Source organism: Symphalangus syndactylus, chromosome 23 (genome assembly GCF_028878055.3).
Source record: "Symphalangus syndactylus isolate Jambi chromosome 23, NHGRI_mSymSyn1-v2.1_pri, whole genome shotgun sequence".
Lineage (NCBI taxonomy): Eukaryota > Metazoa > Chordata > Mammalia > Primates > Hylobatidae > Symphalangus > Symphalangus syndactylus.
The window spans coordinates 27,973,580-27,996,950 of record NC_072445.2 but is presented as its reverse complement, the minus strand read 5'-3'; the positions used below and the strand labels follow the sequence as shown (position 1 = coordinate 27,996,950).

Genomic DNA, 23,371 nt, shown 5'->3' with positions numbered 1-23,371 from the left:
TTATGGTGTTACAGAAATACATTCTACTTGGAATCACATTTACTTTGGTTTAATTCTGATAACTACTAGTCTAAACTTGGGCAATTTATTTATGTTTCTTCTTCTTTTATTTCTTCATGGGTGAAGTAGGTGCAACACCATTTGTACCACCCACTCCATGTGGATGTTAGGAGAATAAGATAAGGTAATGGAAGGAAAGGTCTCTGAGCTTGTAGTCAGTATAAATTATTACTTTTGTCAACCTAAAAAAAAATCAATAAGTATGTATTTCACAAGTGCATTGATCTAAATATGATTTCCAATACAGGTAAAATGTTCTGCATATGAACTCCCCAGGCAATCCAAAGGCTACAAAATATTGAGAGTTTGCTGTATAAAACATTGCTTAGAATAAGTAACTTGAAACTTTTTTTGCAAAGGTGACTTTTATTGCAACAACTGATTTAAGATTGAATACAAACCCAAGCACAAAACATACATAGCGAGTCAATATTTTCTATAGTCTTAAAAGATAGATACTATGTCAGAAATTTATAGATATATTATTAGTCTCCTAACATTTTACAAACCCATAAATATTTTTGTAGACCTTCACATGATTAACTTGACACCACAGTGGATGGGTACCTAATTAAATGAAATGATAATGTGAATGCTTCTAGTTTCATTTTCTAGTCTGGGTTTTATGTCCTGATTAATAACATGTTTTAAAATTTGTCTATAAATTAATCAGTGTCTATAAACATAAATCAAATTCAATAAATAATAAAAACTTCAAGGATTGGCCGAGGGCGTTGGCTCACGCCTGTAATCCTAGCACTTACTTTGTGAGGCTGAGACGGGCGGATCACGAGGTCAAGAGTTTGAGACCAGCCTGGCCAACATGGTGAAACTCCATCTCTACTAAAAATACAAAAATTAGCGTGGTGGCGGGCGCCTGTAATCCCAGCTACTCAGGAGGCTGAGGCAGGAGAATCATTTGAACCTGGGAGGCGGAGGTTGCAGTGAGCCAAGATCATGCCGTTGCACTCCAGCCTGGCAACAGAACGAGACTCTGTCTCAAAACAAAACAAAACAAAGAAAAAAAACTTCAAGGATTTTTTGATGGAGTCTGCTTCCGTCTCTGCCATATTACTATTTCCTACTGTGAAGATGTTTTGTTGTTGTTTCTTTGTGAATTCTTTTCAATCCAGTTCCAATTTCAATACTTATTTATTAAACAAAAAAGACAAAACATTATTCTTTATTTTAGGCGGGAGGTAATAGAAAATAAATTATTAGGCCATATATTTAATTGATTTTCAAAACAAATTGTGGCCTCAATATATAAAATGAATTGCTTAAAGGTTAAGATTAATCCTTTATTGGAGAAAATAATTTGGATCTTTGTATAGTGATAGTTTTAAAATTGAAGATTAAAAAACAGAATAAAATCTAAGGGGTTAATCATACCAAAAATCAAATGAACAAATCACAGCAAGTTATGTTTTGGATCTCACAAACTCATTCTAAAGTTTTTATGAAACGGGAGAGGACTTAGAATAGACAACTAAGAACAGTGAAAAGACTAACACAACCAGACTTCAAGACTTACTATAAAGCTACGGTATTCAAGTCAGAGTGGTATTAGTGAAAAAATAGGCAAATAGAGCCACAGAATAGAATAGAGGGTCCATTAACAGACCCATGCAATTATACTCAGTTGATCTTTGACAAAAAAGCACAGGTAATTCAATAGAAAAAGAATAATCTTTTCAACAAATGATAGTTAAACAACTGGATATCCTTATGCAGAAAAATAAATCTAGACACAAACCCTATACTTTTCACAAAAATTAACTCAAAATGAATCATATACCTAAAAGTAAAATGCAAAACTATAAAACTTCTAGAGAACAAAATAGGAGAACATATAGAGGATCTTGGGTTTGGAGATGACTTTGTAAGTACAACACCAAAAGTATCATCAATTAAAGGAAAAATTATAAGATGAACTTCATGAAAATGAAAAGTTTATGCTTTGTGAAAGACACAAAGAATGGATAAACAAACTGTGGTATATCCATATAATGAAATATTATTTAGTGGTACATATCAATGAGCTATTGAGCCATTGAAAGAAATTAAGAAACTGTATAAGCAAATTAATAATTGAAAGTAGTCAATCTGCAGGGTGCTGTGGCTCATGCCTGTAATCCCAGCATTTTGGGAGGCCAAGGCAGGCAGATCAGCTGAGATTAGGAGTTTGAGACCAGCCTGGCCAAAATAGTGAAACCCCATCTCTACTAAAAATACAAAAATTAGACCAGGCGTGGTGGTGGGTGCCTGTAATCTTAGTCGCTTGTGAAGCTGAGGCAGGAGAATCACTTGAACCCAGGAGGTGGAGGTTGCAGTGAGCCGAGACCGCACCATTGCACTCCAGCCTGGGCAACAAGAGTGAAACTCCGTCTCAAAAAAAAAAAAAAAAAGAAAAAGAAAAAAGTAGTCAACCTGAAGAGGCTGCATACTATATAATTCCAATCTTATGACGTTGTGGAACGATAAAACTATGGAGGGCAGTAAAAAGATCAATGGTTTCTAAGGGTTGAGGTGAAATGAAAGGAGAGATTAACAGGTGAAGTACAGAGGATATTTAAGGCAGTGAAACTATTCTGTCTAATATTGTAATGGTGAATATGTGTCATACATTTGCCAAAACCCATGAGTTGACAACACAGAGTGAACTCTAATATAAACTATGGATTTTGATTAGTAACTACTATGAATATTAGCCCATCAATGGTACCAAATGTACTACACTAATACTAAACGTTAATAATAGGAGAAACTGTATGATGGGAGAAATCAGGGGGTATATGGGGACTCTGTACTTTCTATTTCATTTTTCTTCAAATCTAAAACTGCTCTAAAAAGTAAAATCAACTAGTAAAAATTTAATGAACAAATAATCATGGAGAAAAATGAGATTCTTTATCTAAATCTTTCTACTATTGTGGGTGAAGAACTGAAATTTGTCCACAGTTGCCTCATAAATATGAAGAGAAAATGAGATACTTACAACTGGACCTTTGATATCGAAAGTAGAAATAAATTTCAATGATGTTCAAATTACTTTTGTAACATCTAGTAATTCTTAAAATGTCTTTTATAGGCCGGGCGTGGTGGCTGACACCTGTAATCCCAGCACTTTTGGAGGCCGAGGCGGGCGGATCACAAGGTCAGGAGATCGAGACCATCCTGGCTAACACGGTGAAACCCCGTCCCTACTAAAAAATACAAAAAATTAGCCAGGCGTGGTGGCGGGCACCTGTAGTCCCAGCTACTCAGGAGGCTGAGGCAGGAGAATGGTGTGAACCCGAGAGTCAGAGCTTGCAGTGAGCCAAGATAGCACCACTGCACTCCGGCCTGGGCGAAAGAGCGAGATTCCGTCTCAAAAAAAAAAAAAAAAAAAAGAGTATTTTATATCCAGCTCATGACATAGGCAAACACATGATTAAAATGAACAATAATGGTGTACTATCCTTTTTTAGTACGTTGAAAACAAAATATTTGGAGTATAAAAATGAGTAAAATCAATCAATCAATGAGATAAAAGAAACACCTTGAGACAATATTTTGACAGTTTGCACATTTAAAATGTAACATATTGGATTATTTCGGAATATGAAACATTTTTAATTTATTGGATATTGGTTGACTTCGTTTTCCTCAATGCATAATGCATAATTTGGTACAATGTTATCTTCATACGTTAAGTGCAAAACAACCACTAAATTCTGAAAGTATTAGTTTATTCTATTACTAGTACATCGTAAAAATATCTGTAAATATCAAATCATACTAGTAGTTTGCCCAACAGACTGAAAATCAGTTTCCATTTTAGGAGATCATTTTGTACAGTCTATTCTTGAGCAGTTGGTGGCCCATTAGGTGATAAAATGGAGAATCTGTGAATAAGGTAATTGTGTGCAAATTTTACATGAAAGCATTATTTTCTGTGGAGACAATTTATAATTCTCATTCAGTAATGAAGAGGTCTACATATTAAACAAAAATATTATAAAGATGTTATCCTTCTGGATACCTTCCAAGTATTTATGAATTTATTTAACAAATATGTATTGACTACTATATCTTATAAATCCTGATTAAAAATGATTAAAAATATGTATTTCTTTCATCCAAGAGTGTTGCAGTTCAGTCAGGATATTGTCAAGTAAACAAATGAATACAGTGGAAAAAAAATTTTTTTTATTATACTTTAAGTTCTAGGGTACATGTGCACAACGTGCAGGTTTGTTACATTTGTATACATGTGCCATGTTGGTGTGCTGCACCCATTAACTCGTCATTTACATTAGGTATATCTCCTAATGCTATCCCTCCCTCCTCCCCCCACCCCACAACAGGCCCCAGTGTGTGATGTTCCCCTTCCTGTGTCCAAGTGTTCTCATTGTTCAATTCCCACCTATGAGTGAGAACATGCGGTGTTTGGTTTTCTGTCCCTGCAATAGTTTGCTGAGAATGATGGTTTCCAGCTTCATCCATGTCCCTACAAAGGACATGAACTCATCCTTTTTTGTGGCTGCATAGTATTCCATGGTGTATATGTGCCACATTTTCTTAATCCAGTCTATCATTGATGGAAATTTGGATTGGTTCCAAGTCTTTGTTATTGTGAATAGTGCCGCAATAAACATACGTGGGCATGTGTCTTTATAGCAGGATGGTTTATAATCCTTTGGGTATATACCCAGTAATAGGATGGCTGGGTCAAATGGTATTTCTAGTTCTAGATCCTTGAGGAATTGCCACACTGTCTTCCACAATGGTTGAACCAGTTTACAGTCCCACCAACAGTGTAAAATATTCCTATTTCTCCACATCCTCTCTAGCACCTGTTGTTTCCTGACTTTTTAATGATGGCCATTCTAACTGGTGTGAGATGGTATCTCATTGTGGTTTTGATTTGCATTTCTCTGATGGCTAGTGATGATGAGCATTTATTCATGTGTCTGTTGGCTGCATAAATGTCTTCTTTGGAGAAGTGTCTGTTCATATCCTTTGCCCACTTTTTGATGGGGTTGTTTTTTTCTTGTAAATTTGTTTGAGTTCTTTGTAGATTCTGGATATTAGCCCTTTGTTAGATGAGTAGATTGCAAAAATTTTCTCCCATTCTGTAGGTTGCCTGTTCACTCTGATGGTAGTTTCTTTTGCTGTGCAGAAGCTCTTTAGTTTAATTAGATCCCATTTGTCAATTTTGGCTTTTGTTGCCATTGCTTTTGGTGCTTTAGTCATGAAGTCCTTGCCCATGCCTATGTCCTGAATGGTATTGCCTAGGTTTTCTTCTAGGGTTTTTATGGTTTTAGGTCTAACATTTAAGTCTTTAATCCATCTTGAATTAATTTTTGTATAAGGTGTAAGGAAGGGATCCAGTTTCAGCTCTCTACTTATGGCTAGCCAGTTTTCCCAGCACCATTTATTAAGTAGGGAATCCTTTCCCCATTTCTTGTTTTTGTCAGGTTTGTCAAAGATCAGATGGTTATAGATGTGTGATATTATTTCTGAGGGCTCTGTTCTGATCCATTGGTCTATATCTCTGTTTTGGTACCAGTACCATGCTGTTTTGGTTACTGTAGCATTGTAGTATAGTTTGAAGTCAGGTAGCGTGATGCCTCTAGCTTTGTTCTTTTGGCTTAGGATTGTCTTGGCAATGTGGGCTCTTTTTTGGTTCCATATGAACTTTAAAGTAGTTTTTTCCAATTCTGTGAAGAAAGTTATTGGTAGCTTGATGGGGATGGCATTGAATCTATAAATTACCTTGGGCAGTATGGCCATTTTCATGATATTAACTCTTCCTATCTATGAGCATGGAATGTTCTTCCATTTGTTTGTGTCCTCTTTTATTTCATTGAGCAGCCGTTTGTAGTTCTCCTTGAAGAGGTCCTTCACATCCCTTGGAGGTTGGATACCTAGGTATTTTATTCTCTTTGAAGCAATTGTGAATGGGAGTTCACTCATGATTTGGCTCTCTGTTTGTCTGTTATTGATGTATAAGTGCTTGTGATTTTTGCACATTGATTTTGTATCCTGAGACATTGCTGAAGTTGCTTATCAACTTAAGGAGATTTTGGGCTGAGACGATGGGGTTTTCTAAATATACAATCATGTCATCTGCAAACAGGGACAATTTGACTGCCTCTTTTCCTAATTTGTTAAATTTGAAGTTTGTATAAAACACTGATCTGACTAATGAAATTATGTTTAAGCATAGACTTGAAGCATAACTTTACTCTTTAAAACTTTTCATCATCCATTAGCAGAGAGATGAAAGGGATGTGCTAGATGAACTAGGCAGGAGGAGACTTCCAGGCAGGAATTAATATGCATAGAAATAGAAAGGACTCAAGAGACTTGATGGGTTGGAGAACTACAAGAAATTCTTATGATTTGAGCTCCCAGTATGAGGCATAAAATAGAAAGAAGAAGGTATAGCTGGACTTGTAGGAAGACCACAGATGTAGAGAGCAAATAAAGATCTTAAATTTCAGCCTATATGAGAACTTCTCAGGCTATGCAAAATTACAAGTATGTTAGATAGTACTCTCTTCAGTCTGCGATGGGTGGGAATTGAGGTTTCTAGAGGAGAATGGCTGGTTGCCTTAGGCTGTAACTTTCTGTATACTTTCATGTGGCACATAAATATCATTTTCTAAATGTTTTATGATGTGTTAAAAGGTAAAGAATTGCTGTGTATGCCAGAGATCCACTGAAAATAGTGCTGAGCTATTAATGACAAGACTACTCCTCAGTCTTTATATCTCTCTCTCTTTCAATTGAAATATATTTTAATGTGTGATTAACTAATGACTATATTATTATACATTACTTATTTTCTTTAAATACATATATGGAAAATATAATAGTTATTTTGGGGGAATACAGTACATTGTTATTAACTGTAGTCACCACGTTCTATGATAGGTCTCCTGAACTTACTCCTCCTAACAGAAAATTGTACCTTTTTTTTTTTTTTTTTTTTTTTTTTTTTGAGACGGAGTTTCGCTCTGTCGCCCAGGATGGAGTGCAGTGGCGCAATCTCGGCTCACTGCAAGCTCCGCCTCCTGGGTTCACGCCATTCTCCTGCCTCAGCCTCTCCGAGTAGCTGAGACTACAGGCGCCCGCCACCACGCCCGGCTAATTTTTTGTATTTTTAGTAGAGACGGGGTTTCACCGTGGTCTCGATCTCCTGACCTCATGATCCGCCCGCCTTGGCCTCCCAAAGTGCTGGGATTACAAGCGTGAGCCACCGCACCCGGCCAAATTGTACCCTTTGACCAGCATCTTTTCCCTTCCCCCACTCAGCCCCAGGTAACCACCATTCTACTCTCTGCTTAGGTTCCACATATAAGTGAGATCACACAGTGTGTGTGATCCTGTGTCTGGCTTATTTAAGTTAACATAATGTCCTCCAGGTTCATTCCTGTTGTAGCAAATGACAGGATTTCCTTCATTTTTTAAGGCTGAGTAATATTCCATTTCATTGTAAAATTTTTAAAATTTAACTTTTAAATTTTGATATAATTTTAGATTCACATATAGTTGTAAGAAATAATACAGGTAGATCTTATGTACACTTTACAATGTTTCCCACCAATGGTAACATACTACAGAAACTGCAGTATAATATCACAATTAGGGGATGGACACTGATAGCAATATTATTCAAATTGCCCCAGTTTTATTTGCACTCACATGTGTAAGAACATGTATTTAGTTTTACGCAATTTTACTATACTTATGCAGGTTTGCTCACATACTGCTACAGTCAACATACTTACCAACACCACAAAGATCCCTTGTGTTGTGCTTTCATAACCAAACTCATCTTGTTCCTACACCTCTGCCCCATCATCATCCACTGTCCATACCTCTGAGAATTACTAATATTCCCTTCATTTCAAAAATGTTATTTCAAAATGTTGTAGAAATAGAATTATGGCCAGGTGCAGTGGCTCATGCGTGTAATCCCAGCACTTTGAGAGGCCGAGGTGGGCGGCTCACCTGGGGTCAGGTGTTCGAGACCAGCCTGGTCAACATGGGGAAACCCCATCTCTACTGAAAACACAAAAATTAGCCGGGCATGGTGGGTGCCTGTAATCCCAGCTACTCGGGAGGCTGAGGCAGGACAATCACTTGAACCCGGGAGGCAGAGGTTACAGTGAGCTGATATTGTACCATTGCACTCCAGCCTAGGCAAAAGAGTGAGATTCCGTCTCAAAAAAAAAAAAAAAGAAAAAGAAATAGAAATAGAATTAAAACATAGTCACACATCATTACCAGTATTTGAATTATATCTTTATATCTATTCTGATAGTTACTTAGTGATACCTCACTGTGGTTTTTATTTGTTTGTTAGAGGAAGAGAAATTGGAAATAGTTTAAAGCTGAAATGACTCTTAGTTGCGGAAGTCATTTTACTTACTGGAGCCTCAGTTTTCCTATCTGTAAACATTAGAAAAGGAATGCAAAATATGGGACACTTTATGACTTTGTGTTTCATCCTTGTGCAGGAGCCATGCTAATCTCCTATGTTGTAGAGTATTTTAGTATATGTGCTACTAAAGCAAGCACTCACTGTGGTTTAAATTTGCATTTCCTTAATGGCTGATGACATTGCATATCTTTTCATGTGCATATATGCCATCTGTACATATTCTTAGGTGAAGTGTCTATTCACGTTTTGTGCCCATTTTCTAATTAAATTGTTTTTCATCGTTGAGTTTGGAGAGTTCGTTCTGTCTTCTAAATAGCAGCCCTTTTTCAGACATGTGGTTGGTATTTCCTTCCATTGTGTAGCTTGTCTTTTCATCCTTTTCATGCAAGCTCTCACAAAGCAAAAATTTTTAATTTTGATGGGGTCCATGTTATCAATTTTGCCTTTTATGGATCATCTCTTAATGTCAAGTCTGACAACTCTTCACTAGCTTTAGACTTTAAAGAGTGTCTCCTATATTTTTTTCTAAAAGTTTTATACTTTTATACTAACATCTATGATTGATTTTGAATAAGTTTTTGTACAAGGTTTGAGATTTAGGTGAAGGATCATTTTCTTGCCTATGGATATCCAGTTGCTTCAATACCATTTGTTGAAAGGGGTATATTTCCTCCTTGGAATTGCTTTTGCACCTTTGTCAAAAATTAGTTAAGTATATTTATGTAGGTGTATTTCTGGGTTCTCTATTTTGTTCCATTAATCTATAATCCCTCTGTCAGTATCATACTGCCTTGTTTATTGTCACTTTAAAATAAGATTTTACATCAAATAATTTCTCCTGTTGTATTCTTCTTACAAAGATTTTTTAAATAGCTCTTCTAGAGCTGTGTTTTATTCTGTATATATTTTATAATGAGCTTCTCTATGCCTGTAAAAATTCTTACTGGGTGCCGGCGCGGTGGCTCATGCTTGTAATCCCAGCACTTTGGGAGGCCGAGGTGGGTGGATCATGAGGTCAGGAGTTCGAGACCAGCCTGGCCAATATGGTGAAACCCCGTCTCTACTAAAAATACAGAAATTAGCCAGGCGCGGTGGCAGGCACCTTTAATCCTAGCTACTCCGGAGGCTGAGGCAGGAGAATCGCTTGAACCCAGGAGATGGAGGTTGCATTGAGCCAATATCATGCCACTGCACTCCAGCCTGGGCAACAGAGCAAGACTCGGTCTCAAAAAAAAAAAAAAATTCTTACTAGAATATTGATAGTAATTGTCATTGAACCCATAGAACAATCTGGGAAGAATTAACATTTTTTTAATGTTGAATTTTCGAATCTATGAACACGTTATATTTCTATATTTGTTTAGGTTCTCTTTGATTTCTTTCAACAGCATTTAATAAGTTTCCACATATAGACTCTGTACATGTTTCAGTAAGTATATACCTCAGTAAGTATTTCATTTTCATTGGACTGATTATAAATAGTAGTATGTTTTTAATTTTGGACTACTGAAATTCATTGGTATTATACAGTAATATGATTGATTTTTGTGTATTGATCTTGTATTTTGCAGCTATGCTGAACTCACTTATTCATTCTAGAAGCATTTTTATAGATGCCATGGGTTTTCTACAAAGACAATCATGACATCTGCAAGTAGGGGCAGTTTTATTTCTTCTATTTTTCCATCCTCTCTTGTGCATACTCTCTCTTGCGTGCTCTGTCTCTCTCTTTTCCCTCTCTGTTGTGAAAATTGTGTAAGTTCTATTGATTGTTTTCAAGTTAACTGATCCTGTCCTCTGTGGTCTATGACCTACTACTGAACCTATCCAGCAAGTTTTTTAGATTTTTACATCAGATCTTTCAGTTCTATTATTTACATTTGGTTCTTTTTCATAACCTCTATTTCTTTGCTGAGATACAAAAGTGTTTTTTTTTGTTGTTGCAAGGAGACTTGTAATTGCTTCTAGAAAAATTTTTGATGACTGCTTTAAAATTCTTGCCATATAATTCCAACATCTGATTCACTAAGTGTTAGCGACATTAAATTGCGTATCTCATTCAAGTTATAATATTCCTGGTTCTTGCTGTGTTGAGATTTTTTCTTTTTTTATTACGTCGTGAACATTTTAGATATTATAAGACTATTTAAATATTTTATTATAGTAGGCAGCTCCCTGTATAGTTGTAACATGCAGTTCCACAGCATTTTGTTTTTGGCTGTGGTTTCAAAGACAGTTTCATTTTTAGAGTTTTGCCTTGCTGTTTTGGTCTGCTTGATTTATTTAGTGAGGCTGAAGCTCTCCCTGGTCTTTGCTGGTCCTTCTCAATGGGGCAGGAGGGGTTGCCTCATGCTGCACCACCTAGTGCCTCAAGGAAAGGAAAAAGCTTTTCTTGCCTATAAGGACAAAGGTCATGTTCCAGGTCTGGCCGCTTGTTGCGGCTGGTTCACTTGGCTACTTTCAGTAAGGGAGGGCAGTCTCTAGCATTTCAGGGAAGGACAATGCTTCCCCTGGCTATTTATTCTTAATGTGGCTCCAGAACAACCCTCTTTACCAGTGGTACTGGACTTGCCTGGTATTGCTGAGAGAACTCATATTTGATCCAAGAGAGAATGAACCTCCTAGGCATTGGCCAGGGTTGCTTTTTTCTTTCGGGTAAAGGGCAGTAAGATGCCCTGTCCTTATGTTGCTTTTCCACTCCCGGGGTTCCTAACCAGTGTGGCTTTGTATTTCTAATTTTTAGAGTTATTGTTTGACTTCATTTTGTATTTTCTCCCCCCAGAGATTACAGTTGTACTTAGCAGATAAGAGCAGGGTAAAATTACTCTACAAAATTATGTCTGGACTCTTATTCTTCTTTGAAAACATCATTTTGGTAGTTGTGTAGAGAGTGAGCTGATTGTTAGTAAAGCTAGCATCCAACTAAATAACTATCATAATATTCAAGAGTTAAGATGCGGTGAAATGTACCACTGCAGATAGAAAGAATATGGTAATTCAAGAGATATTACAATGGTTAAATTAAAAAAAAAAAACTGGTGCCCAATAACTTAATGCTTCATTGATATTTATTTGAGATTTTTGAAAAAAAATTTATGGAGCCCTTTCTCTTTAACTTTAAAATAATATTAACAATAATGCAATAAAAACAAAAATCTGTGTTGTTAATTATTGAGTTGTTACTTTGTGATTGACATTGCGCTAAATGCTTTAAATGGAAAATGCCATTTAATCTTCAAATAGCAAAAATTGTGTTAATTTTAGAATTTTAGTAATATATTTTATTTTATCCAATATAGCCAATTCTTCTATTTCTGTTTTAAAAATTTTTAGTGTACATTTTAAATTGATAATAATTGTATATACTTATGGGATACAATGCGATGTTTAGATATATGTATAAATTGTGGAATGATTATACTGAGCTAATTAATATATACTAATATATTTATTTTCTTGTAGTCAGAACATTCAAAATATATTCTTTCAGCAAGATGAATATTTAACATATATATTTGAAATGTAATATATATTATTATGAACTGTGATCACTATGCTATGCAGTAGATCTGGAAAACTCATTCTTTTTGTCTAGTTGAATCTTTACAACTTTTTTTTTTTTTTGAGACAGAGTCTCCGTCTGTCACCCAGGCTGGAGTGCAGCAGTGCAATCTCAGCTCACTGCAACCTCCACCTCCCAGGTTCAAGTTATTCTCCTGCCTCAGCCTCTTGAGCAGCTAGGACTACGGGCATGCACCACCATGCCCACCTAACTTTTTTTTTTGTTTTTTAAATAGAGATGGGGTTTCACCATGTTGGCTAGGATGGTCTCGATCTCTTGACCTCATGATACTCCCGCCTCAGCCTCCCAAAGTGCTGGGACTACATGTGTGAACCACCACGCCTGGCCAACTTTATATTCTTTGATCAACATCTCCCTGTTCCTCCACCCTCCCAACTCTTAGCCTCTGGTAACTACCATTCTCCTCTGTATGAATGAAGTTTTTTAGATTTCACAGGTGAGGGAGATCATGCAGTATTTGTCTTTATGTGCCTGGCTTATTTCAGGTAGCAAAACATCCTCCAGGTTCATCCATGTTGTGGCAAATAACCCTCTTTTTAATGCTGAAAACAATTCCATTGTGTATCTATACCACATTTTCTTCATCCATTTATCTGTTGCTGGACACTTAGGTGGATGTCGTTCCTTGGCTATTGCGAATAGCGTCGCAGTAAATAGGGAGTGCAGATATCTCTTTGACATACTGATTTCATTTCCTTTGGATATATGCCCAGTGGTGGGATTGCTGGATCCTATGGTAGTGCTATTTGTAGTTTGTTTCTTGTTTTTTTGTTTGTTTGTTTTTTTGGAACCTCCATACTGTTCTTTATAATAGCTATAGTAATTTACATTTCTATGAAGTGCACAAGGGTATCTCTTTCTCAATATCCTTGTCAACACTTACCTTTTGTCTTTTTGGTAATAGCCACTCCAACAGGTATGAGGTGATATCTCATTGTGATTTTAATTTGCATTGCTCTGATAATTAGTAACATTGAGTGACTTTTCATATATCTGTTGGCCACTTATATGTCTTCTTTTAATAAATGTTTCTTCAAGTCCTTTGCAGATTTTTAAATTGGGTTATTTGTTGTCCTGCTATTGAGTTGTTTTAGTTCCTTATAGATTTTGGGCATTAACCCCTTATGAAATTTATGATTTGCAAATATTTTCTCCCACTGTGTAGGTTGTCTCTTCACCTTGTTGATTGCTTCCTTTGGTGTATAGGAGCTTCTTAGTTTGATATGATCCCATTTGTCTACTTTTGTTTTTGTTACCTGTGCCTTCTGGGTTATATTCAAAAGATCATTGTCCAAAACAGTGTCATAAATTGGTTGTTTTCTTCCAGCAGGTTTACCACATCAGGTCTTGAGTTTAGTCTTGAGTCCATTTTAGTTGATTTTTGTACATGGTGTGAGATGAGAGTCCGGTTTCATTCTTCTGCATATGGATATCCGGTTTTCCTAATACTGCTTTTAAACTGACTGTTCTTTCCCCATTGTGTACTCTCAGAACCTTTGCCAAAAATCATTTGACCATAAACGTGTGGGTTTATTTCTGACACACTGTTTGTTCCATTGACCTATGTATCTGTTTTTATACCACTATGATGCTATTTTGATTACTATAGCTTTGTAGTAATTTTGAAATCAGGTAGTATAGTATCTCCAGCATTTTTTTTGTTCCCTCAGATTACTTTGGCTATTCGAAGTATTTTATGGTTTCATATAAATTTTAGTATTGTTGGATGGTTATTTTTAGTAACAGTATTTTAGAATTGAGAATGCTATGGTTTAAAGAGGTTAAGAAACTTAACCAATTGCACCCAGCTAGTAATTAATGGTTCTATGATTGGACACAATTTTTTTTTAAGCAAATTCTCCCAAATCCTAATGGACTCTTCTTCTTCATTTTTTTGATTTGTTTTTGTTTTGTTTTTGTTTTTGTTTTTTGAGGCAGAGTTTCACTCTTGTTGCCCAGGCTGGAGTGCAATGGCATGATCTCGGCTCACTGCAACCTCCACCTCCTGGGTTCAAGTGATTCTCCTGCCTCAGCCTCCCAAGTAGCTGGGATTACAGGCATGTGCCACCACACCTGGCTAAATTTTTATTTTTAGTAGAGAACGGGTTTCTCCGTGTTGGTCAGGCTGGTCTCAAACTCCCGACCTCAGGTGATCCGCCCACCTCAGCCTCCCAAAGTGCTGGGATTACAGGCATGAGCCACCGGGCCTGGCCTGGACTCAATTCTTAAACTCTATTGTTAACTGATTCTACATTAAATCAACACATAATTGATTAAGTCTAAATTGTTAGTGGTTTAAGGGTTAATTTTTAAAATCAAAATTACAGGTATATATGCTAACTAGTATTTTGATATTTCCTTTTAAGTATTCAAAGATATTTAAACCATTTAAATTCTTAACTCTGTACTACTTTCCTCATAAATCGAAATAAGGACATACTATCCAAAAAAAACAATAAATTTTTTGTGTTCTTAACATGATTCATGTCACTGACTTTTGCATAACTAATAAGTGTGTTATGTGGAATAAATCAGAAGGGTTATATGCCCAGGAAGAAGGCATATTAAACACCAATTGCTATGTAAAGCATTTGGAAATCCTGGAAGTAAACATATTTTGTTACCCAAGTTTTACTCGGAGAAGAAAGTTTTCATACATAAATTTTTCAGTTGAAGAGCTGGCTTTTCCTTATTGTGGAAGACATAAATTCTGCTGCATTTTTAGTGATAATGAAATTTGAATTTAGCCAAGTTGCTTTATTTACATACTGCATTAATGTTAATAATTTAACATAAACTGTGGTACAATTGAGGGACTAAAAATATTCTTGTGTGTTCACAGTATCACACTATAATAAGCACATTTTGAAGGTTAATTTTGATGAAATTAATATTGCGAGAGGATTTATAACTGTATACAGCAGGCAAAAACGTTTGAGATTTTTCACCCAAAAGTAGAATAAAATATGTATAGTAGAATCAATGTAATTTTATTTTTTATATTACAATATCTTTAATTTCCAGTTACTTAGCTTTCTGGCTCTAAATTTATAGGAATCAGTATGCATACAAAAGGAACCTGAGGCTCCAGATCAAGAGAAAGTATTCAAACTGAAAGAAAGATGAATCATTAGAGAAAGCTTCAACTATTTTCTAGTTTGTTTATTTATTTATTACTATTTTGAGACAGAGCTTTGCTCTATCCCCCAGACTGGAGTGCAGTGGTGCCATTTCAGCTAATTGCAACTTCAGCCTCTCAGGTTCAAGTGATTCTCACACCTCAGCCTCCTGAGTAGCTGAGATTACAGGCACATGCCACCATGCCTGGTTAATTTTTAGTAGAGACATGGTTTTGCCATGTTGGTCAGGCTGGTCTTGAACTCCTAGCCTCAAGTGATACTCCTGCCTCTGCCTCCCGAGGTGCTGGGATTACAGGCGTGAGCAACCACGCTCAGCCAAGCTTCAACTACTTTCTAGTTTTGTTTTTCCTTATCCAACATCTTAGATGTCTTCTTGTTTCAGTGTGACTGTCAAATGTATTCTACAAATGTTTTGAAGATGCAAAATAAGGGTACTATAAGGAACATAGATTGTTCTGATTGTGGATATTTATTTCACACTATAATATTTTTACCCAGTGGAAATAACACCATATCCCTATTCTGTGTTAAATATACCAGGAATGGGAACGAGTAATTGCAAATCATCCTGAAGCTATTTTATTGTCTTCTAGTAAAACCACTTCTTATTTTGTATATATTTTTATAAAAGGGACTCCTCGAGTACTGAGTCTAGACTTGCTTTAATATCCTAAAAGCACTAACATTCACACCCTTCCCTGAAGCATTTTGAAATTAAAAACTAGTTCTACACATGAAAAAAATTCATAAAGATCTAATTTTGTTTCTTTTTAAATCAAGAAGTTTGGTTAACTGTGGCTAGGTCATTTAACATAATCTTACCAGCAAATGTGCCCACTGCCTGACAAGCGTAGAAGCCAATATGATGGCACCAGCTTTTGAGAAAAGAAAGGCTTTATTGTAAGGCAAGCCAGCAAGGAGACAAGAGGTGCAGCTCAAATCTGTCTACCCAATTTGGGGTCTGGGGCAAGTTGTAAAGGGTCAGAGGGCAAAGGGAAGAATTTGGGAATGTTGGCTTGTCGAGATCTGATTTGACCATTGGAATAAGGTATGCTGAGGTGGATTTCAGCCCTGTTATATGGTTTGAATTTGTGTCCCTGCCAAATCTCATGTGATCCTCAATGTTGGAGGAGGGGTCCAGTGGGAGGTGATTTGATCATGGGACAAATGTCCCCCTTGCTGTTCTCATGATAGTGAGTGAGTTCTCATGAGATCTGGTTGTTTAGTTTGTAGCACCACCCCCTTCTCTCTCTTCCTCCTGCTCCAGCCATGTAAGACGTGACACCTTCCTCTTCACTTTCCACCATGATTGTGAGTTTCCTGAGGCCTCTCCTGCCATGCTTCCTGTACAGCCTGTAGAACCATGAGTCAATCAAACCTCCTTTTAAAATAAATTATGCAGTCTCAGGTAGTTCTTTATAGCAGTGTGAGAATGGACTAATACATTCTGAATCTTCTGGGCCAAAAGATCCCTCACATTTGAAAGCGTTCCAGTATTTAAGTTCTGATCATGTCCCAGCCTTTTTGGTTCTGTGGGGAGGAATCCTTGGTTCCGAGTGTTGTTAGAGGTCAAATCTTTTTCTATTGCATGTGATGGGGCTACATAACTTCCAGTTTTAGGCTCTGTTATAACCTACAAGGTAACTTGACATTATCTTATCAACAGAGTAGGCTCACTATAGGTTGGTCCTGTGGTTACAATAATAGGAAAGGTAAATCAAAATATCACATAGAATATTTTCTTTTTCAAATATTTTATGACACATATTGAAGGAATAATTTTGTGAGCAGATCATGCTGTATTTAAATCTGATTAACACAATATTCTATTTAAATTTTGTTTTTTAAAATATAAATTCTTAAATACATTTCTGTTATGGCACTTGTCTTACTCAGAAACATTAATATCCTGCTCGCTCTCCTCTCATGCCCAATGACTAAACATTGCATTTGGGCTTCTTCATTTTCAGGCCTGTCCACTTTCCCACTGATACTTCTAGCACTGCACCTTCATTTTGGTCATGCTAATTTCCATATATTCTTCATCGCTCGCCCTACACAAATAGATGGACCATGGATAATGTCCATTATTGTCTTTCGTGTATTGTCTATTCTCTCTCTCTCCTCTCTTGTATGGTAAACAAGTGGAGTTCTGCCCTTTCACCACTATCATGCTGACTCCCATGAGAATCTATTATATTCGGACATATACACCAAAAATAAAATTCTAAGCCCCTTAACCAACTGAAAGGACTCCCAGCCTTTGGCTAAGGGAACCTGAAGACCTAGTTCAGGTCATGACAGGAAGGGGGTTGGACATGCTCCATTATACCCCTTCCCTAACATATACCCCAGTTTAACTAATCAGCATTAACATTAAAATGGGGATCATAAGATTGACAAAACACTCTTGTAACAGCAGAGTGTCAAATTCCAACCTGTCTCTGGTATAGCATCACACGACAGAGAGAAGACCCTGAAGAAAATCGAAGTGTTCTACCCTAAAATGTATTTCTTTGACATATTTTGAAATGGACTTGCAAAGTCATCTCTTGTGGGGAAAATTTGCATCTTGTAGAGAATCTTCTTCCCTTTCTAGGTCTTTTCCAGATCCAGGAGAGATTTAACTAAGAGTTTGACAGCTTTTAATGTCCTGAAAGAGACATTTATGATCTATTCTCTCTGAAGCTTGCTACTTAGAGGCTTCGTTTACATAACAAGAGCATTGGCTTCCATAACCCTCCTTATCTTAATTCAAGCATTTCTTTCTGCTGATTCAACTCTTCAGGCAAAGCTTCTTCTTCTTTTTTTGAGAAGGAGTGCTCTGTTGCCCAAGCTGGAGTGCAGTGGCATGATCTCTGCTCACTCTAAACTCTGACCCCTGGGTTCAAGCGATTCTCTTGCCTCAGCCTCCCAAGTAGCTGAGATTAAAGGTGCCCACCACCTTGTCTGGCTGTTTGTAATTTTTTTTTTTTATTATTAGAGATAAGGTTTCACCATGTTGGCCAGACTGGTCTCGAATTCCGGACCTCAGGTGATCCGCCTGTCTCAGCCTCCCAAAGTGCTGGGATTACAGGCATGAGCCATCGCACCTGGCCTAAGCTTAATTCTTTCAACCAATTGCTAATTAGAAAATTTTTGAATCCATTTATGACCTGTAAGTCCCTGGCTTTGAGATGTCCTGCCTTTCTGGGCCAAACCAATATATACCTTACATGTATTAACTTATGTCTTGGCTTGTAAACTCTGTCTCCCTAAAATGTGTAAAACCAAGCTTAACCTGATTGACTTGGGCATATGTTCTCAAGACAGCTTTATACTCTATTCCAGGCCACGGTCACTCATATTTGGCTCAGACTAAGCCTTTTTAAATATTTTACAGAGTTCGGCTCTCTTCGTTAACACGGCATACTGTCCTCCATTTCTTTCTCCTTTCTCTTGATAAGACATTGGGGTTTTTAACACAGGTCTATGAACTTGAAACCATTAAATTCCATATTTGTAAAACTATTATCTCAGGAATACAATTTTAAGAGTTTCTATGTTTCTGTTCCTAATCTTCATAGTATATTAAGACAATTATTTTTGTCTCTCCAACTGGATTGGAAGACACCTGTGAGCAGCAACGCATTTTCATTAAACAAAAATATCTCAGTAATGTGGATAACAATAAAAACCCAATTCCTGTCTCAGAGAATTATGATTCAGTGTTTATTATTTAAAAGAACTTTCACAAAGTGTGTTGGGGGCAGGAATGTATTAGTTGATAAGAAAGAGAAAGATTATTATACCAGAGGAAAAAAGAAAATAATCTGTGTAAAGTTATAAGGACAAATGAATTATGTACTTCATGCAGGTAATAATTCCTCAGGAATAAACGGGTGTGTGTGTGTGTGTGTGTATGTGTGCATGTGTGTTGGACATGGTGTTATGTTTGATATGTCACATGAGTAACTATATAGTTTTGCTCCTCAACATGTGTAGCTTGGACTCCTTGCAGCAGTATCATCATTATCACTTGGAAGAATGTGAGAAATGCAGAAACTTTGGCCACATGCCAGAACTACTGAATCAGAATTCTCAATTTTTTGTTACTGTAACTATTTTTATTGCATTGTAATAATTAGGAGCTATACAGTTCACGACAAAAATATTACAAATTTCAGATCACAGCACTTACTCCTATAAACATTTAAAAGTTAATTTCAATTAAAAGAGTGGTAATTGCCGGGCGTGGTGGCTCACGCCTGTAATTCCAGCACTTTGGGAGGCCGAGACAGGCGGATCACAAGGTCAGGAGATAGAGACCATCCTGGCTAACACGGTGAAACCCCGTCTCTACTAAAAATACAAAAAATTAGCCGGGCGTGGTGGCGGGCGCCTGTAGTCCCAGCTACTCGGGAGGCTGAGGCAGGAGAATGGCATGAACCCGGGAGGCGGAGCTTGCAGTGAGCCGAGATTGCGCCACTGCACTCCAGCCTGGGCGACAGAGCGAGACTCTGCCTTAAAAAAAAAAAAAAAAAAAAAAGAGTGGTAATTTTTAATGTTTGATATGACTAACATTCCTAGGTCAGCGTGATCAAATGATGGAAAACAACTGGATCACACTGCATATGTCCCACAAGAGAAAGCACAATGTACAAAATGTGCATGCTTCAGTTTACACAAAATACATTCCAGGTAAATATGTTACATTAAGAAACAGTACTAGTAAGAAATTGGCACTCAAAGAAAAAATGCAAAAGTATTTTCAACATGAAAACACAGGACAGTGGAATTGGAAACTTCCGGATAAAACATTGTAACCCAGTTAGCTCTATTTGCTGGGTGGGAATGAGCCCTCAACATTTCTGCAGATGACTTTTTTTTCCCCCTAAATTCATCTAAATTACCTATCATTATCCCAAACAGGCACTTCGAACTATTAAACTAAAACACAAACCTTAGTCTAGTTATGACTATTCTTCAAGAAGTCATGTGAGTATCTTTAGAAAGAAATTTTCATTTTTGACAGACAGCTATCAGTAGTATGCTATTCTATTGCTCAATGCAGAATTCATGCTATCCAGTATTAACACAGAAGTTATTAAATATAAATTCAGCTTTAAAGTAACTGCTTGGTTCTAAAAAAATTACTACATAATTATCAAGAAATCATGAATTTTTGACAAATGGAAATCTTCAGATAGTTTTTACGTCTAAAGAAATATCCCCTAAATGTATATACACTGAAGAAAAAATGGTTGGATTAAAAAAAAATCACTGGAATACAAATGAGATGAACTTGTGCAAATTGTAACTTAACATACCCCACAAAGTTTCCATATGTATATTAGGACAAAATTGTGCAATGGTGGTAACAGTTTTGATAACCTATAAAAGTTAGGTTCTAAATTCCTATGCAGTGTGACTCAGTTAAAATAGAGCCTAGAAAGCCTAAGTAGAAATATTCACTCAAATGATACAATATATGTCTGCTCTATTCTTCCACAAACATGTTAATGCCTAAGACTATGTAATTTAGCACTTTTTGAAAAAACTTCAACAAGGATTTTTATCTTTAAGGCTGTAATAATTAGATAACATTTCTTTCTAGAATTCTCCCCCCCCTTTAAAAATCGCTACAATAACAAACCTTTTGTTAAACCATTCAAAGTTCACATAATAAAAGGTAATTATCATTACTTTAAAAAAACATCCATCTACGTAAAAAATTCAAGAGGCCTAAATATCCCCTCATAAGCACTGCAGTTCTTGAAGTATGGCCATTTCTTTCTCTGTGTAGAAACAAGAGGTACTGTATAACACCCTACCTAAACAATGTTCCACAGATATGTAGCTTAGCATAGTATTTCAGAAATCATACTGATTTTTACAGAGAAGTTTCCTTGTCTATGAACTAGTTCAGGCTCCTGTTTATTTGTATCCAGATAAAACTATTTTAGAAGTAAATATTTAATTTTTAAGTCTATTTTAATTACTTATGCAGAGAAAACTGGAATATTACACATTTGGGAATCTTATGAGTATCTGACATATACCTTAATGTGTACAGTAATTGTCTCACCAGAATCACATAGTTATGCCAAATAAAACACAATACAATCAAGTTTATTCCTTTAAAATAATGAAGTGATTTACATAAAGTAGCTAGATCAAAGAGTTGCACTGGAATCTTAGCAAAACAATTATAGAACTGGAAGAAATCTTAGAGACCAAACCCCTTCTTTGCAAAACTAAAATACACATTGTGTTATCTCTGGGTCATATGCCGAAGGCCTTACTAAGATATTACAGACCACGCTAGCACTACCTAAGGACTGGGATTATGCCTCTTGTTTGGGGATACCATATACCCAGTGCCTTGGGCAGTGACTGGCATCCGGTAGGCACTCAATATCTATTTACTGAATAAATGAGTTCTGCGAAACAGTAAACTTTATGGGGCTGAGGTGGGTGAATCACTTGAGGTCAGGAATTTGAGACCAGCCTGGCCAATAGGGTGAAACCCCATCTCTACTAAAACTACAAAAATTAGCTGAGCATGGTGGCACATGCCTGTAATCCCAGCTACTCGGGAGGCTGAGGCAATGAGAATCTCTTGAACCTGGGAGATGGAGGTTACAGTGAGACAGTAAGACAAGATGGTGCCACTGCATTCCAGCCTGGGTGACAGAGTGAGACTCTGACCCCGCCTAAAAACAAACAAACAAACAAAACCAGTAAGCTTTATGAAGTAAATATTAAAGTATTTTTCATTGTAAGAAGATTTCTGGTTATTAAAACATTGGAATGTATTACTGTTACCAGGGGTAGTCCTAGTTGTAGATTACCTAAGAAATTCTTTCAGCAGTATCGTTATTAAAATCTCCTTCCACTGGATAGGGTTCTGTCTGTTCACACCAGGTTTGAAAATTCCTACTGTCACTAATGAATTGGGCAGCAAAGAGGTGTTCAAAGGATTAGCCACCACCTGAAAATTAGCTATTAGGTCAAATTCCATTATGATATCTGTCAGATTCTTTTGAGACCTGAGGAAATAAGATGTAGGGTATTTTGATGTGACTTAATGGGAAACCTTCAAGGAGATAGCCACAGCAGCAGTAAATCTTATGGTTAGGGGAATTAGAAGTATTAAAATTACATCAAGTCATGGGGCATGTAAGGCAGGCAGGCAAGATGACACTAATATGGAAGGAGAGTCCTAAAACGAGAATGGATATTCAAATATAAACTTCACCTCTTGCACAATTTTGCCCAAGATTGTCACTGAAGATGGTAACATAGGTTAAAAAGTTACAGATTGTGCTGAGCTTGACAAATAAGTGTATCCTATGTAAACGGAATATAAATTATATAGTTGTAAAAAAGGGATGCGTTTGAGATGACTTCTTTTAACATGAAGAAATGGATAGTAAGTGATTTCCTCAAAATCAGAGTCCTAAAAGACACATATCTAGAATCTAAGTCACCTTCCTTCTAGCCCAGTGATATTTTCACCTCACCACACCATCTCACTTCATATATTTTAAAATAAGTAACATTTTAAGTGTATTAAAAGGATTATTTTTATTAATATTTATTTTTAAAGCGTTAATCTTAAATATGGATCAGACTTGAAAAGTGTTTATGAAATGTTAATTTAACCAGTGTTAAGAGAACTAGCCAAATCTAGAGATTTTAAAGCTTTTTCACTTCATTGTTTAAAAATAATCAATGTCTTGGCACACCACCACCCCAAAATCTCAACTTTTGAGTTACTATTTAAAAGTAATTTTTAAAAAAAGAGTCTGTTTTCTTAAAAACAAAAGCGATGCTCTTAATTTGTCAGCAGGACCACCACAGAGTGAGAATGTATTTGTTGAGCTATCCAAACTGTCCTAATCCCTCCCCATTTTGACCAACCAATGCATGACAACACTGGATGACCATGGGGACACAGTCCATGCTGTGAAACTCTCCATGAAAGCTCAAAGGTTCACACAGGGCCTAGTCTTGCAAACTTGGTCTCTTCAACACCTACTAAGCTATGACTGGCCCAAATAATCTTTAGTAACACAAGCAGAATTAAAACTATCTTCAAAGACTGAAGTTCAATAAAAGATTTAAAGTTATACTATGAAAAAGCAATCTGACATAGGGAGACTACAT

General features: G+C 36.5%; 1 protein-coding gene and 1 non-coding gene across 3 annotated transcripts in view; both read right to left on the bottom strand.

Annotated features, from left to right (window-relative positions):
* Positions 1 to 23,371, bottom strand: part of FAM83B (family with sequence similarity 83 member B) — a 216,347-nt gene that overhangs the window by 150,292 nt on the left and 42,684 nt on the right. The gene's annotated exons all lie outside the window — the stretch shown is intronic.
* LOC129473927 (U6 spliceosomal RNA) lies at positions 8,529 to 8,634 on the bottom strand. Its single transcript, XR_008654437.1, has one exon. It is a non-coding gene; the product is annotated as a U6 spliceosomal RNA (small nuclear RNA).